The sequence below is a fragment of the Patagioenas fasciata genome, chromosome 3 (genome assembly GCF_037038585.1).
Source record: "Patagioenas fasciata isolate bPatFas1 chromosome 3, bPatFas1.hap1, whole genome shotgun sequence".
Classification (NCBI taxonomy): domain Eukaryota; kingdom Metazoa; phylum Chordata; class Aves; order Columbiformes; family Columbidae; genus Patagioenas; species Patagioenas fasciata.
Window position 1 is genome coordinate 32,016,941 of NC_092522.1, and position 22,980 is coordinate 32,039,920.

General features: G+C 38.4%; 1 long non-coding RNA gene across 1 annotated transcript in view; it reads left to right on the forward strand.

Annotated features, from left to right (window-relative positions):
- Positions 1-22,980, forward strand: part of LOC139827703 (uncharacterized) — a 108,596-nt gene that overhangs the window by 49,045 nt on the left and 36,571 nt on the right. Inside the window, exon 3 of the long non-coding RNA XR_011738618.1 lies at positions 11,787-11,912. This is a non-coding gene — a long non-coding RNA (uncharacterized lncRNA). The remainder of the gene's footprint in view (positions 1-11,786; positions 11,913-22,980) is intronic.

Consider the following 22,980-nt stretch of genomic DNA (forward strand, 5'->3'; position numbering starts at 1 on the left):
TGGATTTAACACTGCGTGGCTTCTGTAGCTTGGCCTTTGGGGCTCAGGATTCACTAACATCTATTTACCTTATGGCAGTTCCCAAGACACTCCCTTAAATACCAGCCATTGGTTGTGCTTTCCTGCACTTGTTAAATAACAGATTTGGAACAAATTGTGTAGAATTACAAGTGGCACAAATGCAATGCATAATTATCTACCTAGCTACCAGAAGACAATGATAATTATGTTTTCATTTAAAATGATACAGTGGAGATGGCTACATTTCTTATAGTTGTAGTCCTGCTACGACCATAATAACACTTTAGGCTTCTAGTTCAGAAATGTGGTTTAACGTCTTTTGGGTTTTTTTGGTGCTTGTTTGCACCCACCTCCAAAAAAAAAAAAAAAAAAAAAAAAAAATTAAGTAACAGAAGGCAAGTAAACACCTTACTTTACATATTGGCTCTTACATTACAGTAGGACGTCGAGCAACACTTGCACATCCTGGACAATATATTTGCGTAGCTGAATAAAAATCTAAGCGAGATAGAGGAATTAGTCCCATAACAATATCAGAATTTGTGTTTAAATACCCTACATAGTCAATGAACTAAAAGACACTTCTTGCCCTGATTTCAAATGGCAGCGTTTGCATATTGAATACTCAGCAGAATTTTAGGGAAAGAAAGGGTACAATATGGTAACTGCAGCTGTGAGAGGGAAGGAGATGAGCTGTCAGTCGGCCCAGCTAGCCCTTATGGCAAAGATGTCAAACTCTGCTGCCTCTCGCCCTTTACACATGTCACTCGACGTACTGTTGCTGTTTATTTGTTGCAGTTTCGGTCAGAGCTTTGGGACCTTCATCCCACCTGCTCTTTTCCTCAGTGCATCAGATGTGCTGTTGCATCTGTGGCCGTGTAATTTGTTCCTGTCTGTTAAGTGCCGCTCTCCAGTCGTGGGCACAGCTTACTGGCCAAGAACTCACCGGCGAGAGCAGAAGCCATATGGAATCCAACTCCCGTTTTTACCTCCTTCATAATAATGTTTAGCTGAAACACTTTCTGTGGCCTGATGTTAACATGGCCCTGGGGCTGGAACATGCTGGGATGGCTGCAAGGGCGGAATTGTCAGAATATAAAATATTTTTGTTTCCCACCAACCAGCTGACAAATTCATTCCAACTGCAGAAAAATAAATGAAATGAGGAATGGAAATGACCTTCCATTTGAAGGGCTGAAAGGGAAAAATCATGTGGGTAGGGGAAGCCCCAGCTCAAAATATTGTACATGCCCCTCACACACACCCATCACACACAATGTGCTCAGAGGTTAATGCTGAGCAATGAAGAGTGTAAGTTACTGCTAATAATTATGCTGTTTCAGGACCTCAACAGCAAACTTGCACATGGGATTATCAAGACTTTATCTTCATCCATAACATTATCACTGCCATTGTGAAACGATGTTCTGAATTGAGGTGATGATTCCCTACACCTTCCTGGGTGACCATGTTGTCACTCTGAGCTACGTGATCTTTTATAATTTTTCCATCCATCTCACCTGTTTGAGGCCTGAGTCTTCCCTCCATGGTAGAAATAGGTTTACCGTTTACTCTATAACTCCGTCTTGACCAGGATGTTACACAGCCCCATGTTACTCTTTGTAATTCTACAAGGTCACATTTTAATAAGTAAATGCACTCACTCCTTTGCCATCTGTGGGTGATGAACACCTGCACTAGGAAAGCACCAAATTCCTTCAAGATATTCTTGAATAGACTTGTGAATAGAAGTATCTCCTGCATCTTAAGACATGCAAAAACAATAGTCCCACAGAGTCTGAGGCACTGTATTATGAAATTTAAACGTGTTTTGCTTACATGGGTCTTAGCATAAATCCTTTCTTTCTTTCAACTGTGAAATCCCTCTTTCAATTCTTCAAATAACCCATCTGAAAGAAATAATTCCAGCAGAGCCATTACAATTAATTCTATTATGTAAACCTGTAGTTTCAGATTTTCATTAAACTGACAAATGGTTCCTCACAGTAATTTTCTAAATTACAAAATACATCTTTGCTGGTTTAAAAGGCCTATTATCACACACTATCCTGTAACATAGGACTGTAATAGTGGGTTGAAATTCAGTCCTCAGCCAGGATTTTTAAGGAGCTTTGAAAATACTAGTGTTTGGAACAAAGCAGTTGCAGCACAGATTGCTAGGTAATGTTAATGACATTAGAAAGTGTGTTTTGTGCTAGTCATTTCTGGCTTTCCTAGGTACACCTTCTTCCTCCAGTGAAGCTCCTGATTTGCCTGGGCCAGCGCTAAGGTAAACTTGGCACCATGGGTCCTAGTGGAAATCCCTAGAAGCAGCAGAGATGCTGTTGTAGGGGCAAGCATGGGAATTTAGCTCAATGGTCTCCTAAAGAAATCAATAATCAGATCATTTCAAAAGAACCATTCAACAAAACCTTGGATAAAATGACAGATTACTTACAACATTGGTTTAAAGCATTGATGCTGATAATTAAGAATAACAGACAAAGAATATTAAGTAAAGGAGAGCAAACATCTAACCAGTCATTAAAAGAATGGAATTTTTCTAATCCTCTTACAAAGATGCTTGTTTGGGTCAAAGTCCCTTTCTGCATAAAGCAGCCACACCACATTTTTTAAGTCAATGAAGAGCTGAGAGCTGTAGCCCAGACCCTCTAAACTACTTTAAACAGACAACTCCTACTGAGAGACAAGCATTTAAATTAATCTGGGGACTTGGGCCTGTGAGATGAATAAAGAGAGTTTAGTTCACACTGTATTGCATAGTAAATAATTATGTAGCCAAACTAATTTGATATACAGAAATTTACTAATGCTTTCTTGGCTGGAAGTTTCCATATTCTGTATCACACATGTTTCATCTCAGGGTTAAGAAGGATTTTATTTCATACACAGCCACATTTATGAACAACATCTGGTCTTTACATTTACTCTTCTTTTTTTTTTCACTGATGATTGTTTGTTCCTGGGAAAGAGATTATGTGATTGTTTTTATCTGTTTTATAAGTAACTTTGAATGTGCAAAACAAAGTAAAATTTATGTTTTTATGTCTTAAGTACCTGTGAATCCCTCTCAAGCCGCATGGTCTGATGGTGCTATTCTGATTATTAGTAAGTATTCTTAATTGCAATTGTCTTCCTTTGAGTCCTTTTGACCCCTGGTAGGATCTGTGAGGCAGTAAGGTCCAGTAGAAGATCCTTCAATAGTAATCTCAAATCCCATTCAATTAGGGCTCCTTGGAAGACATTGTTTAATGAGTTGGAAGGATGTCAAATTCTACTTCTAGCCGATCAAACCCAATAACAACTCCCTAAGCTTCATAATTAACCTTCCCCTTGGCAACTTCTTCCAAACTTGCCTTCATGTCACCTTGTTTGAAGTCTCTGTCTGAAATGTCTTTATCACCCTGTTTATTGCTCAAGTCTAAAGGGAGAAGTATTTTCTTCTATGAGGCCTACAAACCTGACTGCACTAGTTAGTATAGCAAAGTAACTGAGTAGATGGCACTCTACCTCTTTTCTCAATATCTCCTGTTTTTTCTGTTGCGAATGTAGCATGTATGAATGCATTCTGTGATCTGTAAGCTGAGTACAACGCACATGAGGAGGTGGTGGTATGGCCTGCTGTTCTGAGAAATGCTCCTGGTGAGGCTCATAAGCTGTTTAAGAGTACAGCATCCAGTAGGACTTTTCATTCTTGTGTACAGGCAATTCAGCAAACTTATTCTCATTTTCAGAGAAGGGGATCGAAAGTCTGTAGAGGACAAGACTAATGGTTTCAAAACTGCTGTCTTGGTTTTCATTCAGCCTTAGCTCTTTATATTCAGAGGTGATGTGGATTGCTTGAAATAATCTATGCTACAAGAACAATTCAAGTGTTCTCAACCAAATAAACAGACATGGGGTGTATATAAGAAAGTCATATTTAGGTCATATGGGATTTTGCTCTTCAGCAACATATAGCGCAAATATACAAACTGACGGTGGACCTTGCTGGATCCTTATCAAGCGAAACAGAATTGAGCAAGTCCATAAAAGCTGAAGCTGAGGCTTAATTTACTGCAGTTAGTACAATTAGAATTGTAAAAACATCCCCAGCCTCTCATTTCATTCAACATTTTTGTGGTAAAAAGCTGAGTTCATTTTTTTTTCTCAATATTTTTTTTTCCTCACTAAAATTGATACCCCATGGTGAATTAAAGCTGATCCTTTCAGTGTGAGGAATAGGAGAGAAAGGAGTGAGTTGATTCTTTCTGATTTTACACACCACAATTACTTAGCACTCTTGTCAACTGAATCGTGTCCTATAGCATATTACATCTCCACAAAAGAAGGGAAAATAGGTTTTTGATCTAGATAAAGGTAGCTTGTGCTGCAAAATCAGCGCTGTAGAGGGCTACAGCTTTAAATGCTAAACTGCTTTGACAGAGGGACTATCTTATATCCTATATGTACATAATTTTTCTTTGTAACTGGCTGCCTTTTCACCCTGAGTTCAGCACAGTAATGTATTAATGCCCCTGCACCCTTAGCTTATTTCCTGAATTAGCATTTGTATTAAAATAGGAGCTATTTCTAGTCTGTTTGGTTTTTTTTATCTTCTCCTTTCCTTTATTCAGATACTAGCGAATGTAATAATGATTCAGGTGATAATTTAGGGCTAAGTTTCCCACCCTACCTCTGTCTCTAGCCTCTGTAGACCAAGGTACAATACGTCATCAAGTGCACAACATAGCAGGATAGCAGATTTCGGGCTGTGAATAATAATATGATTCAATGTGACTTGAATGCTCTGTGATTATTTCTATTAACAGATGACCTGGTGCTTAATTAGCAAGTCATTTGGAATCAGCACACACAGTAAGTTATGTTTCATATAAGATACTCTTCTGAGATTCCATTAGAAAGATATTTCTCTTCCTTTTGAAAAAAAAAAAAAATCCATGGCCATATTCAATCAGGTATTGACTGGCATTTAGCTCTAAGGAGGCTGTAGAGATAATTGTAGTGCATAAAATGCCATAATCTGTGGAAAAAAAAACCAAAACCAAACAAAGTGTATTTTCTCGTGAAGTGATAACTTTGATGTCATAATTATGATCATCAAACCAGCCACAGCCAGCAGGGAGAAGCCAGGCTCCAGCTGTGCTTGTAAACTGGTGCTAATACGTACCCACCAGCTGCACAGGAATTAAGTTTTACAAACTATTTCTGTCACTGTTGCACAGACCGTGCTCCAAGGTCCTTAGATTTCTCGGTGACATGGCTCTTGCCACTGTTCAAAAAGCAGTCAAGAGTTAACAAAGTGAATGACCAAACTAACTGCCTGGAGTCCTCAAAAACATTGCTGAATCCAGCAGTGTTTAGCAAATGCTCAGCATCCTCAAGCATCTTCGTTTTCGTGTCTCATGAGTTTAGCTCTCAGAGGTGTGAAGTTCAGTTTTAATTTATTCTCCTTTGAGATGCTAATGAATTATAAGGCATAACTTCAGAGTGATTTATCTCAAAATGTCTGTAATTCCCACATTAAAATGTTCTATTCAGGGTGGGGAAAAAAATCCACTCTCTGAACTGCCTTTACTGAGCCCCACAGCACTTGGTGATTCTCCGGTAATGCTGCTCTGTGAAAGCGTCTGTAGTCTCCAGGGATTACTGGAGTGGTTTGAGACTCATCAGAAATGTCTCCCCTGCTGAAGTAGAGTTTATGCTTCACTAGCCATTAAACATGATGCTATCTAGTTACACAGAAGGTTGGGTGTTCTGGAAACCCTGCTCCTATCACCTGGTCCTGGCAGGCGGTGGGGAAAAGTCTTCACTTCGGTGATTTAGGCCTCTGAACTCAGCCAGCAATTAGAAAATGAAATTTTGCTAAATACTGGAATTAAAGTCACAAAGTGATAGAAGAAAAGTTTCTCTAAAATAAGTAGAGCTGCCAGAAAGATATGACTTGGAAAACTAGACTTCAAGCACATGCTGTTCTTTGTTTCTGCTTTGGGGTTTTTTGTTGTTTCTTTTTTCCAATGCAAACAATGCAGATTGTTTATAATACATGTTAACTTTATAGCCTTGTATATAAAAGTTGGTGTGGTATTGTGGGAATGTTTTTGAACACTTTTCACTATTGCCAGTATACATCAAAAAATCCATTTCTTTTAATTTTGTAAAAATAAGTCCAATGTGTATATGACATACTGGTCCTCCATTTAAACTCAGCGTATGTGTTTGGTTGCCATGTGTTAGACATGCTGCTTTGTGACTAGAGCTGCATGTAGGGCAACATCTTAAGTCTCTGAGAAGACTACACAGCACAATTTAGCAAGTCTCCACTAGTTTATTCAAGTTAGAATTGCAAAAAGGTTTTGATTAGCTCCTAATGCTTTTGCAAATCAGTAGATATGGTGTAAATTTAGAAAAGGCTCAAGGAATATTACCTGTTTTGTGAGTTATATGTTGTGTCTTGGTTTGGTCCCTGATTTCAGACAGAAGTTTCTAAGCCAGTACTCAGAGTATTAATATTGTTCAAGTGGCCGTGGCTATGGTTTTAGATCTTGAAGATCTGATTAAATAACCTAAAGAATAACTTAACTGAATATCCTATGATCCCAAGGTCAGAAACTTCATTCCTGAATGTACGTGTACTTGTAGCTGGCAAGAAAATTAAGAAATTTTTTTTGATTCAGAATACCTTTGTACTCAGGTGCAAAAGACAATTGAAAGAAAAGAGAACTATGTCTGTGCAAACTCCTCTTCCCATGAAACTCCACACGCATGTCAGGTAGTGAGTGTCAAGTTGGGTCTCTGCTCCAGTGTCAGGACTCACCTGTGGGTTGTTTGTCGCATTTTTCAGTTTGCTTCACTCAATATTGTTACTTGCCGGGAGGCCACCATTATACTCCTGAGCTGAATACTGGAGTTATGAAGAAGAAAAAGTCACTGTGATGGAGAACAGATAGTGACAAAGACTTCATTCTCCTGTCCACACCATCAGCTGAGAGGGACCTGCTATCAGCAGTAACTGAGCCTTGAATCGCACGTTTTCAATGCTGCAGGCGGGAGGTGGTCTTGAGTTACAAAGCTGAGTCTCACATCAATTAAAGTCTGTGTGCACAGCAGCTGCATTCAGAAAGGTGGAAGAGATTTAATCTTCACCTTTCACCCTGGGTCAAAATACAAGGTTACCAAGACAGGGTCTTATTAAAAATGGATTTTTTTCTGGCAACTTAATGTTAAAAGTTTGCAGTTATTATGAAAGTACTTTATTACTTGCTCCCTTTGTTAAAGAAATTTGCTGTTAAATAACAAGGAAGTAATAAAACAGTTGAAAGGAACAAATAAATATTTATGCCAGACTTTCAAATCCTGAAGAGGTTTTTAGTCTTTCTTCTTGATAAAAATGAGAGAATTATTCTCTACTGCATCTTATCAGTGAGTAGGTGAATTATTCTGATGGAGTATAAAGAGGATCCCAGGACAGAACACTAAATGTGTACTTAGCTTGAATGGATGTACAGCAGGAGCAAGATTTTATTTCAGTACAAAGAATCATTTAAGAAACAAACCCTATATGAAGCACTAATTTCTTACTTACATCTCAGAAATCACAAGTTCAAATTCAGCTCACCACTGAAGTCTCTGGGCACCTTCTGTTGGTTTTTAGTGGAAGCTGAGTAAAATCCGAAGGGGAACATGTTGCTGATCTGTGTTCCCAGGATGCACTAAACAAGGTATGATTGGTCACATGGGTGTCTCACTGCGTTTTAGATGTTGTCTGAGGTTTGAATTTGAGGCCAAACCTCTTCCTATTCAAATAAGCAAATTCCTATAGTCTTTGTGTCTTTTTGTGTATCTAAATGAATAAACTGCTTGAGATAGATAAATACAGTTATTTTTCTTTGGTTTTATACAGGCCTATTTTCCAAAGTTTTGTGGAGAAATATTTAACTGCAAGAATATATATGCATTCTACAGATGGGTCAAAACTTATGTTTCGTTTAGGTAAAGGTCTGTCATTGTTTAAGTCAATGTGATTTTTGTCATTGACTTGGAAGGGTAGGAATGAACTACCTGTGAACATGAGAAAGTCTTACTGTCATTAATTTACAGAAATTTTGTCATTCCAGTTTTATGCCATTAAGCTCAGGTAGAGTAAAGCTGTCAGAACAGAACAGAAAAGAAAAAGCAAGCTCTGCTGGTAGTAGCTTTCACTCTTTAAGGATAATGTTTGGAATGACAACTCAGACAAGAAAGTTGAACTTAGGGAAGGAGTTTTCATCTAGCATAGAAGTCAAACATACAGTTTGGTGTGTCTATGCCGGGTTCAGTGGCACTCACACTGCAATTGTGTCCTTTTGAAAAAAATTATTCTGAATATGCATTAGTCCTCTACAAAGAGTGTGTATTTCATGACATGTGTGTGTTGAGTTATAACTGAATATGACTTTTTAATATATTCCAGATATGTTAAGCAACAACTGAAGAAGTATGTGGAGCATGTTCTAGCTTTTGTTCTAAAACACATGTATTTTATTTACAATGTGGAAACTGTACGGTCATCACAATAGTTACACTCTGACATTTAACTTTTTTATTAAAAAACAATACCTTTATTAAAATTGCAGCAGTACTTTTAATTCATTTTCCATTTAAACAATTATCTTAGTCTACTTGCACTTTGAATGACAGAGTGACACAGATCATCACTTGCACATTAAAAAAGGTTTCCCTCAGTGGTTCCAAGTCTGGGTTAGATCCTATGCTGACTTTCATTCAAAAAAGATAGAAATCTTCTTGCATATATGGTGTCTAAATGGACGTTATAAAAATGAACTGAATGTAACTGGCAAAGCGCCTAATGTATAAAAAAAATCTTAAAGGTTTGAAAGCCCTAAATACATCTTTTGCTGATCAAAAGTCACCACGTAGTCTTTGTGGCTGATGACAGCTCTCACTATAAAGTAGATGGATCAAGATTTCCCAATCCACTGTTGACACAAAGAGGGGGAAATTGTATGTGTAGTTACTGTGTAATAGTCTCTCTTCAGTTCAGCTGTATGCAAGGAATAGCTTTGAAAATGTACTGCAGAGAAGAAAAAAGAAAGGGAAAAAGGGAAGACAACCAAAAAAAAGAAGGGGAGGGGGAAGAAGGAAAGAGAAGGGAAGAAGGGAAGGGTAGATTGCCTTGTGGGTTATAAACACCACAAAAAAAACAGTCACGTCTTTTCCAGAACTCCACTTTCTGCCTGTGCAGTGCTGTTGCATTCAGCTTGCAAAGCAGAAGGGAAACCCCTTCTTGAAGGCACAGCATTCTCAGTTTTGCCATGACCTCCACTCAGAAACCTCCCTGACCCACCAGCTTTGGCACAGCTCTGCCATGCACCTCTCTCCATACGCTTCCTCTTGGTGTCACACAAGTACCAGGACCACTCACATGAAACCTTCCACAGGGTTGTTTCCCAGGTCACCTGAAATAATATTGGCAGTGCAGAATATAAACACATTGCTGCGTCTCACCTTATTAAACACAGATGTGGTTCTTGCAAGGGCCTTGTTATCTAGAGGTGCCTCACCTTCGTTTGCTTGGGTTGCCAGTATCCTACAAAAAGGTCTCTGTTGTACTGCATCAATGCAGTGGTGGCAAAAACAGCTGTGGCCTCAAGTAGGGGTTTGCTGCAGGGACAGAGTGCAGAGCTGTTCTTGCAGTCCTGACCTCCTCAGGAGTTAAGGTCAGAATGCCAGTTGTTTTTTGCTTGCTTGTTTGTTTGTTTGTGCACAAGGTATGCTCAGTGCCAGACTTCAAAAGCCCTTAGCTAAACTCTTAACACTTTGAAAAATTCACCACCAAAATCTGAAAATATTTATAAATCACATTTGAAAATATAACCATTGCTACCTGTTAATTTATCAATCTGGGAAGCCAAGGGTATTGTATACCAGAATGAGAGAACTAGTGGTGAAAATGCACGTAGCTGATGCCTTTCTGGGTTTGAGTGGTATTTCCGTGGTGTTGCTTTAAGTGTCTCATCATGTCCAATTGATGTCTGTTTTACTCCTAGTGAGGAGCTGGATAAAACTGGACTAGACTGATTTGAATTTTTCCTTCATGATGATTATTATACATCTTTGCTGATTTTGATTAGACTGCTACCAGGACTTTTCTGCTCTAGGACAGAATTTCTGCCAAAAATAGAGAGGCTGACAGAGATTTCAGTAGTCCTTTATTCAACAATGTGCCCTGGGCTGAGGGAAATTTAGTCACAAGTCTTTAGACCAAATCAGACACATGAGAGCTCAGACCACCAGGCTTTTAACTGGGACTGCCTGAGTTGTGGGTTTTTTGGTGGTTGTGTTGTGTTTTGTTTTGTTCATAAACCCTCAAAAGACCTTGTTTTTCATCCCAACAGGGAACAGGAAAAGATTTTGCTTGAAAGCTGAAAAAGTTTCATTGTACAGAAACACTATTTCATATCTAAATGTAATCCAGAATTGAGTTTGTCAGTGCAGTCTGAATTTTGTCTTTGATCTCTAAAAGAGAAAGGCAGCCCATGAAAATACTGCTGAACTAAAAGAACATAAACAGGCTTAAAATATCACATTCTGATAGAGGGTAAAATGACATTCTGATGGAGCGTATCGCACCAAATCCAGGGCCCAGTTAATTTAGCAGCAGGCAGTAAAGCTCTGAAATTTGATTTCACTTTTTTACCTAACCCTTATGTGAATTTCTTTGCTGGATTTTAGTTTTATCATCTGATACTTGGCATTTTATTTTCCCAGAAGTACGGCAGAACACATCATTTACAGTAGATTTCTCTGGAGACATCTTTTAATTTGATGAACACTTCAAACGTATCTTAGTTGAATCTTGCTTAGTAAGAGTTCGGCAGAGGGACAAATAACAAGCTGCCTCTCCCCATGCCCTGGAGAAGCACGTCCCAACCACATTCCTTGCTGGACCTGCAAAGTAGCTTTGAGGGCTCCCATGTTTTATAAAATCAATGAGAGCTCAATTGCCTGGCTGCACTGGACATGCAGGGCCCTGGAGTGGAATATTGCTGTACCACTGTAAAAGCTGGTGTAATCAGCGCATTTTCAGCACATATTGACCAATTCTGATAAATCCAAATACCTCCCTTTGTCTTAATGAACCCTATAGGAAGGGATGTACCAGTATGGAAAATAAGTTCTATGTATCCTAGTGTGGATCTGTTGCCACTGGAATTTAAGAAAAGTATGGCATAATTATCAAAGAAGCCAAAAGAGCATACACTGAATGTCATTCTGGCCCAGCAAGGCGCAATGGGTCTCCAAGTGACCTGAGATGGCCTAGTCATTATCTGCCTTTTCTCTGATTTTATTCATGGAAAACTTGTTTTCCTCTTTGTACACTACAAATAACCAGTCACCTAAAACATTAAATAATGAAATTCAAATGTACTGAGTTAATCACTGGAAAAGTGCTTCATCCAAGAACTCCACAGGGGATCACGTTTCAGAACACAAGTGTCCTTGTACAGTGTGTGTTTCCTCTGGTTCACAGGTTTGCTCATGCAGAGATTTAGAGTAATATCAAATTACTGCCTGAAGCCATGCCTGATTATCTTTTTCATTAATTACCTTCCATGGCTTTGGGACAGATTAACTGATAAATATATGAATCCCTAGTGTAGTAACCTTTGCTGTGTACTTAGAATAACTGGTAGGCATGTAATCTCAGAATCTGAAAAAAACTTTTCTCTTTCTTCCTATAGATTACTGCTGTGCTCTTGCTGTCAGAGTTGTCTGCCAATGCTTCATTGTGTTTGCTGAAAGATGCTGCTAAACCAAAAACTAGGACCTCTATAACAGACTCCTACAACAGTCCAAAAGGAAGATTGGTATGTTTTTTTCAGAAAATAAATTTGTTTGGGTTTTTTTTTAATACGTTAGCAAGAAAGATGGGTGAAACTACGTAATCATTTGTGTTATCTTTCCTGGACAACACATGCTTCAGAGTAGTCTAAGAAATGCAAATTAAGCAATCATTTTTCTGGGTTTTTTTGTTTATTTGTTTTTGGTTTTTTGTTTTGTTTTGTTTAGCAAAATGTCTAAGAAACTGGTTGTTCCGGAAGGGTAATCACGCCATTTTAAAAGCCTAGTTTCTATTGCAGCTGGGTATTATGTTTCTCTAACCTGCCCTTCAGCAAACTGTTGCAAACTATTTGACTAGTATACCTCCTTCTCCTCTATGCAAAGATTACTCAGATTTCTAAAACTTTTAAATCAAGTGAGAAGTACTTCAAATACTCGTTTTGTCTATGGAGACCTGTTGTCTTTTTTGCCTTAATTGTTTCTTGTGAGTATTCTTACTCTATAATCTAGTTAGTGATCTAGTTAGACAATATTACTGAATAGCAACCTTGCTGGGGTTGCTGGAAACTTCCCACATGTAATCCCAAAATCTTTGCTTTGGGTCATCATTCCATGTCAAAACAATCACTTGACCACAGGCGGAAGAAATAAAATAAAGCCAGATACCACTGTTACAAAACATAACTGAACTGATGTTCTTGCATGTTTGTTTCTAAGGCCTTTGCATTGATATATGTAATAAATTATCAGTAATATGTGATAAGACCATCTGTTTACAAGGAAATTATCTCAGATGACTGAATCTTTTTACTGATGCCATTATAGCAGATGAGTTTATACCTATTTCCATTCACTGAATTTGATCTGAATTGGTTTTCTAACCCTTTACCTGTTCCCCTGATTAACATTAATTTCCATACCCAGAACATCTCTACCACAGAGCTGCTCTCACATGTACAGCATCTTTTTTACAATTACTGTTGGAATGCATAACCAAAAGGATGGTTTGGAAGAGCAAGAAAGAATATGAAAGGCAGTTCAGGTGATGACACTAGTGGAGGAAGAGGGAATTCCAGAACATTTTATTCCTCTGATAAAGCAATGCTTGAATGAGTCACAGTATTGCATACAAATAAGTAATTATACAAATGTAGACATGGAACAGAAGATTCCAGGGCAAGATTCATGGATGGGACTAAAATAAGTTGGGTTTCAAGGATTTTTTTAATACATTTGCTGCTGGTCTATTACAAGTTGGTTTTGAGCACCCAGCCATCCCAGATAAGATCTAAACCTAAGGTTTGCCTTTATATTTCTCCTCTTTTCACACATGGTCATACTGTCTCTTTCGTTACTCCTGTACATGTTAAATAATATTTTTATAAGCTTGCCTGAAAAAGGAGGACACTACTAAGTTAAAAACATTAAATATCCAGTCTTAATAAATGAATCTGTGGATGGAAAAGTATACTGTAAGAACAGGGAAACCAAATTACAGTTTCAATACTTTAAATGTGGAAGAAAACTACAGGGAAGGTAGACCAATCAGAGCCTTTTTGATTTTTTAATCTTCTTTGGCACTGACACATAATTTCCTTCAGCTGAAGATATTTAGAAAATTGCCAACAAGACTATGTATGCCCCAAAAATATGGGAGTAGCATCGCTGGTCTGTAGTTCTGTAGGGTGAACAGAGCCTCTGCTCGCATGCCCAAGCACGCGAGTCACTTTTACAGCAACTTCTGCTCCTGAGCCTGAGCACTCCTATTGCTAAGCATCCATATAATTTATGCCTATAGAACTGCAGCTCCTCAGAGTAATTTTTCTTCCATCTGTTCAACTTGAATGAAGAACATTTGTTAAACGGTGTTTGGAGGGATGTTGGCAGTAAAACGCATGCCCACCCTGATGTTAGGCTAGTTAACTGGGCTTTCCAGGCACAAAGCTGACGTTGTTATTAATAGATGGCACAGAGCTTGAACAAGTACAAATATGAGAGAGCACATTTTCTCCTTTTCTTATAAACTTGAGTATTCTTTCCCATTGTTCTTCTAAAAAGAGCTAAGATAACTAACTAAATACCCACTTAGAAAATTAGTAGTTGAAGTCCACCTGTCAATTGTATAAAGTTAGATTAAGTCCAGTCTTTGCAGTCTGATACTTTTTCAGATTCAAGAAGCCAGAGCCATGTAAACATTGAAAGTAATTATGTCTCCTTCTTCTCCTTTTCTTCCCTTTTTCTCCCCTTTTCTTTCTAATGTTATTTGTTACAGAAAAGAGTCAACTTGAGTTTCAGAGAGTCTGCCAAAAAGCCTCTGGCATTCCCTGGGGGATTGAATTTTACATTGTTCAGCAAACAATGTCTGTCTCCAGAAATGCAAGAGGAAAACACTATTTTTCTTTTTAATCTAATATCAGTGTCTAAGCCTAACAGAGCTCTGATATTTTTATTTTCAAGCTTGAGGAACATCTTGTGTTGATGTTAGTATGTGCCTTTTTAAGCTTCATTTGTTATCTTTAAGCAGCTGCTAAAGTGTAAACAAGTTCTTATTCTTTTCTGTGTTAAAAAAAGGCTCTTAACTTATCCAAAAGGTCCACTGCTATTGTGCTTATTGGGCTGTGCTAACAGCAGTGAAAAAACATTATTGAACACAGCAAATATTTGGTTTATTTCAAAGCCTTTCTAAATGATAAATCATCTACACTTCTTTTCAGCTTTCTCTTTCTCCTTGCTAGTAGAAAAGTAAATGAAATCAACCAGGAGATAGTAACATAGGGAGTTATCTGTGATTTTTTTTTTTCAAGTACAATAAAGAAGACATTTCATATTTCTGACAGTGACTTTACATTTGAAACTCATGTATGGTCTAGAATTTTGAAAGTGATGTTGGGTGAGCATTTTAGAGGAGGTCTGATTTCTCAGAAAGCAGGAAGTACAAAACATTGCTCCTTTCAAGATAAATCAAGCTGAAATCTGACATTTTTTTTAATATTTACATACAGGACATATACATATTTCCCCCTCTCTACATTACTCCAGTTTTACATTTCCCTGCCAGATTAAAAAGGTGGAGAAAAGAGTAATTTAAAACATTTTGCATAAAGACAGGAGCAGTAATTTGTGTTTAGAGAGGGAGTACGACAGCTGACTTTCAGAACTGAAATCGTTTCCCATCTCCATTGATGTGTACCCCATCTCCAGAAAAATCCCCGCCACCAGATATTATTAGATTGCTAAGGCCACTCCTTCAAGTTTACAAGATATATAAATCTTGTAATCTTCTTCAGACTTTCATAGGAAAACTTCATAAATAAGAAAACACTCATGTTGCTACATTGTTCCTTACAGCTTTTAAGATTTTTTAAAATTTACTTTGTTTCTTTTTACTTTTTTTACTCAAGTTCTGCTTGGTATACAATTGAAAAGTAACAATATTTGCTTAAATACACATGACACACACCCAAGGAAATGCACAAAAGTCTATTTTAGGACTGAACCACAATTTATGCATCTCCTTTAGTTAGCAGCATGTGAAGTGTGGCTCAGAAGTCTTCTGGCAACGTAAGGCCAATAAGTGGCTTGCTCAGCCTGGGATTATTTAAAACCTCCAAAGGACTGCACAGAGCTATGGGCAAGCAATTTGTGCCCCATCTGGTCAGCAGAGGCTTTTGGAATACAGGGTGCTTCTGGGTGTCTCTTTTCTTCCACAAGATTTATTCAGAAAATTATTATGTTTTGCTCTGTACAGGTTTTTATTTCACACTCTACATTGTCTTGTCTGAATATTTTCTGTAGGACATTAAGTGTTGGTGTTCTGTACCACAGCTTTGTCCTGCCTGTGCATGCGTGTGTCTCCATTCTGTAATGAATGGGTGTTTACATACTTGCTTTATATTTATGTTGGAGAATAAAAGGGTTAAAGAAACGCACCTTGTGTTGGAGCTAAAGGCAGCTTGCTTATGAAGCAAACTCCCTAAAGAATCTTGGTTTCCTGCAGGTTGCTTGAAGGTGGCAGGGAAAAACACATTACACCAGCTGCATCTCTTGAGGCAGAGTGTGTACATGTATGTATGTGTTTGAGGGTAAGGGAGGAATAAAACCTCTGGGCAGGGTTTATTGCAGGAGTGAGAGGAAAGAAACCACTGTAGGGCTCAAATGAGTTTCCTGAATGTCGGTGTGATTTGTCACAGGGTCTGCCCTTTGCTATTGAACTTTTCTTGCTCATGGTCATCTGAGATGTTTCCTGTGCTTAAACCTTCCTGGGCTCCTTCGTGTACTCAGCTGGAAACCCTATGAGTTTAACTTACTACGTTTTCACTCAGTAGAATGTAATTAGTATGCATTAGGAGAGCAAAATAGTGTGCAGTACTAGCTATTTTAAATATCACATATATAAGTGGACTTCTATAATTTTAGCATTAATGTGTTGCAGCATCAGTGATGAATTGTGCTGGGTGGGTTTTTTGTCGTTGTTGTTGTTTATTTTTTTTTCCTTCCCTAAAGTGATGTTTGATTTTTTCACATAGTAATATTCAGCCAACTGGGGATTGCTTGCCGCTTAAAGGTGTAACAAATCATACACTTCTGCAATTTTGCCTGTGTTGCAAACTGTTATTGAAATGGATCATAATATCTAAATTTTGAGATGGATCACACTAAATAGAAAAACTACTAGAACTGTAGATATTTAAAAGGCACTCAATCACTACATTTTGTTTTACTCATCCAATTTGCTGTTTTGGAAGTAGTTACGGGGAGCAGGCTTAGCAGTTGCCAAGCTATTCTGCACACAGCTGAGGACTCCAGCTTGGTCCTGCGTGCCCAGGCTGAACTTTTACCACCTGTGTTCAGTTCTCCTCAGATTTTGTAACCTCAGGACAGTGCTGCAGAAACCAAGCTGGCCAAGTCATTTTATACGTAACTTTATCCCCTCTGAGCCTCTGTGGATTTCAATTCACAGTAGAGGGCACTGTTCAGTTGGGAGTTCATCCTCTCAAGAAACTGTGTAAACTTCTGGTTTCTTGTAGGCATAGAGATTCCAGGGCACTCTTCAAACTTACAATTTTAGCTCCAGTCCATGCTCATGCCTAATTAAGGTAGTTATATTTTACTTCAGCTCTTGCTTTGGTTTCTAATGGATTTTTTCTGCTCTTTGTCTTCGCCGCTGCCATACATTGTTAAATAGCTGTGCTGTTCCATCCCAGATATGGCTATATTTTAGTGGTCAGCCAGTAGATTACCATACCAAGTATTTAGTTAAATGCTTTGTGGATCTTTTTATACAGAAAGAGCTCCATTGAGATATTATTATTCATAATGTGGTGACTAGTTTCACACATGGCTGAAGCAAAATAAATCATCACTGTTTTTAACAAAACAGTGAGTAGACCTCTTGTTGACCACAGCATATTTGTGGTCAGCAAAGAAAGAGTCTTTTATAGCTATTAATATGCTGCCAAGGTGCTGTAGCTGAGATTTTTGCCCTAAGGGAGGTGGGCTTCTACTACCATATATTCATGTTTCTCTGCTTAAGCCCCTTTCCAGAGCCCTACCCTTACAGAGTGATTTGATACAAAAATCCAGTCCTGAAAAGAGAAGCTGGTTACTGAAAGAATTGGTACAGATGAATATTGCCCGGATGCTGAATCTGATAAGAAAATGAACAATGGTCTTGATTGTTCAAGTAGTAATCTTTATTTCTGAGCAGTCATACACAAAACAGCTGATATGTCAGCATGTCTGTTAAACACACCAGAATAAAGCCTGGAGGTTTGAAGAAGGATTGAGTGACACTGAGCATGTCATTGATCCCCAGTTGTTTACACTTCCAGTTCTGTGTAGTTTAACTGGAGTTCAAATGTTGTTTTGTAATCGGTCTGTTTATTACACAGTCAAGGGAATGGCGTTGTTTTGGCATGTTGTCATCTTCTGATTTAGCACCCATATAATTGTATCTGACTTCCCTGAAACTACTTGGGGAAAAACATAATAATTTCTTATACTGAGAGTCCTGCTGAACAGATACTGAATGGAGCCGGTGCTGGTTCTTCAGTGCTTCCTCCCATCACTTTACAGAAGTTAATATGAACTGTTCAACATGGATGCAGCCATCTGCCCAACTCTAAGTCCCACCAGAAATCCTGAATGATTTTACAGTCAAAAAGTAGGAAGTTTGAACACATTGATATGGTGTTTAAGGGGCGCAAAAGAAATGTAGTTTATACGGTAAGAAGAAAAGATCGAAAGTAATACAGAAAGAGTCATGGGTGCTATGAGAAGGGAAGGAATCTAAGATAGGAAAGCTATTCTCCATAGCATATCATTATGTAAACCAAAAACAGAACCCTTACTTTACAGGCTTACATTTGACTTAAACATGTTTCTTGACATACCATTTACAAGAGGCCTTATTCTGATCTCAACCCACTGTAAAAAGGAACAGCTCCACTGAACTGAGTGAAAGATGGGTGAATTTATGTGAGGGAAAAATTATGTGAAATAAGAAGCAAGGTCATCCTTACAAACTTATCTAAACCTTCTTATAGCTCTCCAGGTGAACTTCTAGAGTTGCATATCTGCAAGCATGAAAAATGTAAATAGTTTATTGAAGACGTTTCTCAGCTTCTGATGTATTCATAAATAAACTTAGCTCACATTTGTAAGGCATAAAAAAGTGCACTCTCTGTGTTTACTTTGCTGTCCAGTTCTATGTTTTCATGTGAAACAAATGGTATCTGCCATCTCTAAACTGCTTTAAAAGTATCCATCATCTGATGTTTTTTAATATATTAAATTCTTCATGAATGTGTGTCTGAAGTATTCTGTATTTTGCCTAAGCTCTGATAAAATCTAATTCAGAAATAATGTGACTGAACCATCACCACCACAAAGATGTATTCAGATTAGTGTACACAATCTCTTTTTGGGACAGTTGTAGCTTAGAGAAAGTATTTGAAGAGAAAATTTTAGCAAAATGCATTATGTCCTTTAAAAAACTTCATGCTGTATCTGTGTCCTTTACAAGTAAGTATGTCCCTGGTACCCAGCATTGGTATGTGAGGTGGTTATTGATGCTGACAGTTCTCTGGAGGAATAGAAACAGGGATTATCAGTTTAAAAAAATTAAATTCAGTTGAAGGAATCAGCTAACAACAAACTGTAAAGCAAAGCCTAGCCTAGAAATTATTTTCCTAAAGTTTCCCATGTTGGTGATACATGCAGAGTGTTAAAAAGGTCTTGATTTGGTAATGGTTAATAACACAGTTCCTACTGAAGCAATTCTGTTGGTTGCTATGGATCAGAAATTATAAATTGTAACAACAGGAAAGCAGATTATATTTGATAATATTTTACCATGAGAAAAAAAATCACCTTTTTTTACTGTTCAATACCAACTTCATGCAAATGTAATTAGCTCTGTAATAAAAAAATGAGAAATATTAACGGGTTATAGTTTTTGTGTGTAATTGGACCTAAATACCAGTGTGTGATCTTACCTATCACACTGCTTTCTGCTTGTTTCTATATGAAAATGGAAATTTTCTGAGCTTTTGTAGGAGCTGCCACATTTTTTCTCTGGACAAGAAGGATGCTGTCTCAGGCAGAGCCCTGAAGTTGTCTCTGGGGACTCGGATGCCTTTTCTGCTGCAGGATCTCTCTGCTGTAGGACAAGAATTTTAGGCAGGGCTGTTCCTGGGTCACTGCCTGTGAGATGAAGGTATTGCATTTCAGTTTTGTGAAAGTTCTCTGGTAATGGCTGAGGGTTAAGATTCTGTAGTGGTCCTATGAATATATAGTAGGATTTATTTTTTCTCATCTGTTTCTCTATCTTAACATCTTAGAAATACGTATTTGTTCTTTCAGGGGAGAAATAGTACTGAGGTCTCCAAGTTGTTATGACAGTTATGAAACTTGCTCACAATAACTGAAAGTGCCTTATGAGGGCCATTTAGCTGAGCTGGCAAACTTTTGGAGTTTGCAAAACTCATTCCTGCATGCAACAGTTCAGCTCTTCCTCAGAGAGCGTGGCTTTTTGTGCTGTGATGCTGAACATCACCTTCCTCCTTCTCCCCTGCAGAGGCCATGTTGCCAGTGCCTTCCACTTTAAGATGTGAACAGCAATGTTGGCCACCAAGGCAATCTCATTTTATCAATAAGAGCAGGGTGAGAGGCCATGTTAGGATATAACAAACCTGACCTCTCTGTTCATAGGTACCAGGCTGCTCAAGCTAGCCACTGATATTTTAGCTGGTATTTTTTGTCTAGGCCAAGCTGTTCTTGAGAAGTAAAGCTTGTTTATGAAACCCCCGCTAAAAGCAGGTGTTGCAGACATCCCATTAGTAACCTTTGACTTACCTTCCCCTTTGAAACTTTTCATCCCAAAGGACTGACATTTCAAAGCCCCCTTTTTTTTGTGCGTGTCCCTCCAAGTTTGCATATTGTAAACATTTTTCTTCTCTGCTCTGATGGAACAGAGCCAAAAATCTGCACAATAGGGGAACTAGATGTTAATGAGCAGAGATTGTGGGAAAATGTGTACCGGGCTGCCCTGCCTGACCTGCATGATAATGCTACATTTAGCACATTCTTTTCCATTGGTGTAGCAGGCCTTGAAATGGTAGCAAACACCACATATTGTAAAGGTTGGCTTTAAAGAAAACTACTTTCCTAGGAGAGTGGAAATAGAAAATATTTATTGTGTACAGTTGGCAGATGGACAGCTGACCCTGGAATATTTATGCACAAACAGTGGTGTGAATTTATATATTCTTCTTAATATTTTCAGTGAAATTGCTTTACATGGAGTTTGAAATTATGTAAAACACAAATACTGCATACAGACTCCTACTGAATTAAGGACATTTACAATTGCTCTATGGCATTTAGGGACTGATGAGGAAAGAAAAGTGGCTGTTGGGTCTGTTAGGACAAAAAAAAATTCTATAACTTTGGCATCTTCTAAATAGATTTTTTTACCCTGACTGTGCTTACAACCCCTTTTTAATGTGTTTATGTCTGTGGAGTTTTGTTTGTACAAAATGCTCCTGAAAAATTAATTTTGGCTCCTCTGAGCCAAGTTTCATTTAATCATAAAACAAAATTCATGTCTCGACCATATGAAAATCATTAGGGGCAAAAGGATTCTGAGAATATAAACAACGCCATGTGACTTAGACACCCAATTGCACAGCTTGAACCTATCAAGCAGTGAACATATTAAAATACTAAAGAGAACACTTGCAGTCAGCATTTGGTGTGCAATGAGTAGGGAGAAATCTGTTTGCACAAATCTTCTGACTAACAAAGAGGAGTACCGAAGGAATTCATAACAAGAGACTGACTATAGATAACTTCTGAGCAGACAATAGGATTAAATCTATTAAACAAGCTATTTCTTGCAAACCTTTTACCCAGTCATTTTTTAGTTATACTTTTATATGTCCAACTTTGCTCTTGCAGTTAAGGAAAGAGTAATTCATGTCGTAAAAATTGCATACAAATGTGAACTGTTTACAAATGACATTCCAAATCCTCATCAGGAAATGCTTATTTCTTCACAGTCAAAGGTTCCTAAAGAGCTTTTCTATGGGGAAAGAGACTTCCACTCATTACCTTAAAAACAACACTCTTATCTCCACCGTGGAGTGGATATAGGCTCTGAGCCATATTTTGCAAAGGACAAAGCAAATTCTTTAGGGGAACATCTGCTAGATAAGAGCAGCATTCCTTAGAATAGGTTTTCTGATGAAAGAGATGCTAAAGCCTTGATTCCAAAAGTACTCATATGTTAAAACAACTACTGTCTATGCTCTTTCTGTTACATGCTTTCAGGAACAATTTCAAACCCCAGCTAGCACCTAAAAAAAGGAGGTGGTTAATAATACACTTGGGGGTTACTCAAATCAGCTTACACTTCGTGTAGCAAAAGAATGCAGGAACATCAATCTAATTTGCAGGGATGTCTATGTGACCAGCTGAAAGGTGGTCTCTGTGCCAATTGTAGGACGGGTTTCTGAAGTCTGTGACTCCAGCTGTTTTGCATGTCCTGAAGTCTGTGCAGTGAGGGAGATGTTTATGTACGCTGCCACACCACCAGGAAGGTCTTGCAGCAATGCACTGTTATTGCGTCATGCAAAAGCAGAACGTGGCATTGAGAAAGGAAACATGGCAAAGTGAGCTGAGTGCAAATCTGGCATGTGTTCACAAAAGCCCCTTCCTAACACCAGGGTAGCCTCTGTTGCAGGGACCTTCCAGGACTGGAAGGCTCTGGCTATGGCTGAACCCTAGATTCAGTGAAATACTTGGAGGGTCTTGCTGTTTATTCTAGGGAAATCTGAATGATCCAGGTAGGCATCTGTTACTAAACTGGATGCTTCCAGTTCCCATTTTTCACGCTCTGTCTTCCACGTCTGTTGCGACAGTTCCAGGTTTCTGATGTTCCTTACTGCTCAGTACAGTGACTACAGATCACCTTTGCATTGTCAAATATTTCTGCATAATGCTTTGAACCAAACTTTGACATGTTTATGGCAAGCACCAACTCGGTGACCTTGTCTAGGAAACCACTGTGCTCTTTCTCGGTTAAGCTTTAGCTCATCTGCATTTCTCATGGAGCTGTACCTTCGTCACGTACCTTCCGTTTGATCGTCTTTCTCTTCATTGCACTTGAAAGACATTGCAGTCTGTGTTTTGGGAACTGCCCCAAGTGAAAGAGTCAGGGAGTTGCACTGTAGCTGGAAAACAGGAAAGTGGGAACACAGGGTCTGTAGTGAAAGAAGAGGCGTTGAGAAAGTTGCTTTTTCTTTTCATCTTCATTCAGTTCCTGTTGGGTGCTGACTACTATGTGGTTTTGATTTTAGTTTCTCAGCTGAAATTCTACAATTTGTAGACCATTACATCACACCACATCACAGCCTTATATATGATGATTATGCCCCCATAACTGAGAAGTTCACCCAGCCCACCTCCTTGCTGCTCCTGGATTTACATTCTTGCAGTCTTCTCCAGCTTTGCTTTCAAAGCCATGCAGAAAGTATTTTTATCTTTGTTCTCTTTTCATAAATTGGTTCCTTTAACTTCACTATCTGATATTCC